The 4,592-nt window shown below is 42.2% G+C and overlaps 1 non-coding gene across 1 annotated transcript; it reads right to left on the bottom strand.

Moving 5' to 3' along the window:
• Positions 1-1,240: 1,240 nt before the first annotated feature.
• On the bottom strand, positions 1,241-1,313 carry TRNAK-UUU (transfer RNA lysine (anticodon UUU)). The gene has a single exon. It is a non-coding gene; the product is annotated as a tRNA-Lys (tRNA).
• Positions 1,314-4,592: the final 3,279 nt, after the last annotated feature.

The raw sequence follows: 4,592 nt of genomic DNA, 5'->3' as shown, positions 1-4,592 counted from the left end.
GCTGTCTCTTTATGATACCCGGATATCACAAAGCATAAAGACAGCCAAAGAAAAAAATGTATTAAAGAGCACGCTTTCTACCCGCTCTCACCTCACCAAGGCGGTTTGGGCGGGGCACGTGGGTGTCCCCTTTCGTGCCTCGCTCCCCCCACCTCATCCCCTCAGAGGTTTCAACTACCGTGTGTCCTAGGGGCGCCGAGCTCTGCTGCAGCGCACTGACTCCCACAGCTCTTCTACAGTCCCGCGAGGAATATTCTGGGACGCAGAGCCGCGTTCAGGTTCACAGCAAGCCGGCCAGGCCCTCTGAGCTTCCCAGCCTGTAATGCACCGAGGGGCGGGAAGGTGAGCACGGGGAGTCACCGCAGGGTGCAAGGGCCGGGTTAGAGACGAGAAGACTTTACTATCTTTGCGAGTATATAACCTACTGTGCTTGAAACCAGGCCTTGGGTGAGTAGAGGGCACAGCCGTGGTTCGCTGGAGCCCTAATGCTATTCACCTCAGGTCGGTGCCTGGATCAGGGACCCCGTGTGACCAGCCGGCCCTTCACCTCCCGCTTCCCCCAAGAAGCTCCACACATCTGGTTGTGTGATTAGCATCTTTGCAGCCCTAGACACTGGCATTGTGGGATTTTAAGGGAGAGGCGATTTTAAGGGAGGTTCTGCAGCTGAGTTTGACCCTCCTAGCTTTCTCTTCTCCTTTCGCTTTCCTCCCCTCCAAATGACTACTTGCTGTGAGTGCAAGTGTTGAGTACTTGGTGATCTGGGTCTCTTAATGGAGTTCTTTTGTTAGAGACCCTCACTTAGGGCATTCAAACGAAGAGTCTAAATTACAAAAGATGAGGCACAGTAGCAACAAACTTTGTTTTCAGAAACCTTCACCTCATTTGGAAGGATTGGGCTGCCTCGACTTTTACTGACCCCTTGTGGTCAGTGTAGAACTGTTCCAGAGTGTTTCCTAGGCTTTCACCTTTCAGGAGCAGATTACCAAGCCTGTCTTCTGAGGCACCTCTAAGTGGGTTCAAACCGCCAACCTTTTGGCTTCTAATTGAGCACTTTGTCCTTTTTCTGCTCTCCTTGTTCTATTCGGTTTCTTTTTGAGCAAAGCAGGAAGACAGAAATGAAGATGCCTATAGTAAATTTTTTTTTTTTCTTTATAGTAAATGTCAGGGATGGGTTTCCCCAAGAGGAAGCAGAATGCCAATAGAATTCTAAGAGAAATAAGGAGGGTAAAATGAGGTGAATGCCTGAACAGGGACTTGAACCCAAGACCCTCGGATTAAAAGTCTGATGTTCTACCAACTGAGCTACCCAGGCCTATTGTCCCAAGTTTTCATGGCTACCTAATGTGCGTTTTAGGTAGGCCAATTGGTTTTGTGTTTCATGTCCTACTCCCCAAATAGCTTCTTGTAATTTTTCTGCTTGCCAAGAGATTCTGTTTCAAACAGATGTTATAATCGCTAGGAGAATTTCCCTTCCTTTTATCTTGTCTTTTGTCTCTTTAGAATTTCAGAAACAGAGTTGGTCGCCTAGACAAAGCGCAGTTGCCTTTCAGATAGCATTGCTACACTCAGATGGCTTAATTTTTACCAAGTGTCCTTTGTTTCTTATTTACCCACCTGCGTCTATTTTTCTCGAAGCAACGCTCCTACTACTCTTCTTTGTATGCCTCTGCATTGTCTTGTATGTACACCTTTCTTGCAGCCTTGGGAGGCAGAGGCGAAAGGAGTTGAAGGACAGACAAACTGAAGGCTGGTGAGAATGTTCCATGACGGTGAGCAAGTAAAGTTGCATGGGTTTAAGCTTCTGCATCTCTATGCTTGCCTTTCTTCATGATGCACCTTCTCTACCATCTGTAAGCCACTCCTACTTCGTTTCATTTTATTTCTTCTCCTCCTTCTCTCAGGTCTCCTTTTTTCTGTTCCTTCTTCAGGTCTTTGTGTCATAGATACTGTTTACTATTCACATCCAATGGAAAATGAGAATTATCTTGATGAATTAGTGTGCATTAAGATGTATCATTCAGAATATGACCTTAGATAGCTTTTGAATTTTGTCCTAAACTTGGAGAAAAAAACTGTACAGGGGCTCTGGGAACAAGTGGGGGAAGTTTTGGAGTGAAGGAAAGCTTAACCTCTCTGGGGAGGAAAGACAGGGAGAGGAGCAGGAAAAGATTATTGTTTATTTATTCCAAATAACTCAGCACTTCCAAGAAATCAAGACTGCGAGAAAACTGAGAGAATTAGTGATTACTTAGTTTTTTTAGCTTTAGGAATTTGTGGATATCTCATCTCTCCTACCCTACCAACATATAAGGCAGGGTTGGGGGTGGGTTACACAAAACCACCTTGAATTGTTTTGTGGATCAATCCACAGGGAAAGTAGGGAATGACTTTTAGGCAAAATACTTTGTGGCTAATTACCATTTCAATGACATAAGCATCCCTCCAAGCTATTTTGGCACCTTTCCATTTGATGTAGCTTGGAAGTCACTAAACTGCACCTCCCACTTCAGGACCACTCTTCTGGGGAGGTTTGGGACCCACTACTTCATCCCACCTCAGTATCAGGTGATTCTTTGACTTGTGGGTAAAGGATAAAGTTTTTAAAACTATCTTATGAATGGATTGTAATAAAATATTTTCCTGGCATTAAAACTAGGTATTTCTGACAGAGGGAGCTCTTGTTTGTGGTTCCAGACTTTTCTCCCTAGAGCAACGCTGTGTTATCTTTGACACCCATAAGGTCCGAAGGTACCAACGTCTGGAAATCCCTCTCTTTATGCTGTCATCTGCACCCCTTTATAGAAGAGTTTGGCTTTTGGGTCATAATTCTCCACCCAAATGCATCTTCATTATAAGTGACATAGACGAGAGTGCTGTCGAAGAAATATGTCACTTCTGATCATCTCACAATCTCAGTTTATTAATTCTAGGTAATTGTTCTCAGATGTTTCAGATGATATTTGATTCCTTTTATGAATGTTGTTAAAATTCCCTCCAACTGCAAAGTGAAAAATTTGAGAACAAAGACCTAATGTTCCCTTATCAACACTTTCACTTATATGCTTGTACCATATCCTCACAGTTTTGGCTGTGTGGTGTAATGGATAAGGTATCTGATTCCAGATGTAGAGGATTGAGGGTTCAATTCCTTCATGGTTGTTTTTTCTTATTGCCCAACAAGTAGAAGATTCTTGAATTGACTTCCAGTGACTAATTCCTGTGGTGTTGATGCAAGGGAGAATTAATATAGGTGAAGTTTCTTCTTTCACAAATCAATGATTAACATTAAAGAGGCTTTGGAAATCTAAAATGGGCTGAACCTCAAAAAGACAAGGGAGCAAATCTGTGTACCCACCAATGATACTCTTAGTTCATTACTTTTTTGAAATAACTTTTAAAGATTTCAAGTGGCTGTTAATTTCTTTTCTTAAAGATACTAGCCAGTCTTATTCTAATTGCACAGAACTATGAATCAGAAGTTGTCTCTATGTTCCTTTCTCTTTACTTTGTGTAGATGCCTTATCTTCTTCATCAATTCCAGGCCCTTCACGGTTACTCTTCTTTTTTTTTTTCCCCCGGTCTCTTCCCATTTCAAACTCCAAGAATCATAGCAGCAATTTGATTTAACTTGTGGAAACTAACCAGTGATATGATGGTTATTGTCCTTCTGCCAAAGATTCTACTTGGATGGTAGATCATGTAGCCTGTAAAATGCAGACCATAATATATAAATTTACCTTCAAAACGTTTTCCATACCCTCATTATTGAGAATCCTTTCAAATCGCATTGACTTCTGTTTTTCCCAGGATCTATGTGGATTATACATACAATTTAAAGGTTTTGGATTTCCAGACTAGAACACAGGGAACATATGCATGTTTCTTCAACTAAGCTCAACTTTAGTTTCTCATAAAATCGTATAATTTAAGTTCCTCCTTTGAGATGTTCCAAGAGTGATACACAGAGTACATTGGACCTTCTCACAAATAATATATTGAATTCACTTTTGAGACTTTCAAGTACAACTTGATTCAACAAGAATGCATCCTTGCATTCCTCCGTATCGCAAACTTAAAAGGGTATGTTTGGAGCCCAGGTTGCTCTAGCATAATATTAACCAATAACTTCACAGTTACCCAACACTATCCTAATTGTGCTTCACAAATCTCAGACCCAAATTAACCCCTCCTCTGTCACTCTACAGGGTCTTTATGAGTCGGAACCGACTCGACGGCACTGGGGTGGGGTTGGGATCATTCTACCTCTACTCAAGTGACTGCAAATCTTTGTGTCTGACATCTAATTGTCTCCTTCAAGGAGACCTTTGCTTCTCTTTACTGGTCTCACATTTGATTGCTCTGAGGAGCTGCCATCTGGGTCAGCTGTGAGGCAAGTTCTGTTAGAAAAATGGGGACTTCACGGTTTATAAGGGGACTTTATGTGGTTCCTGTGAAGATGGAGAAGATTCTTATTGGTGCAGAAATTGACAAAGAAGAGGTACAAGTCATCTCACCTGGAGGTTGCTGCCCCTTAAGTCTTCTAAGATAGTCCAAGAAGATAGTGTAATCAGTATGAAGTCCAGAATCCAAG

Source organism: Loxodonta africana, chromosome 1, assembly GCF_030014295.1.
Source record: "Loxodonta africana isolate mLoxAfr1 chromosome 1, mLoxAfr1.hap2, whole genome shotgun sequence".
Classification (NCBI taxonomy): domain Eukaryota; kingdom Metazoa; phylum Chordata; class Mammalia; order Proboscidea; family Elephantidae; genus Loxodonta; species Loxodonta africana.
The sequence above is the reverse complement of the archived record's forward strand: the minus strand, read 5'-3'. Positions and strand labels throughout refer to the sequence as shown.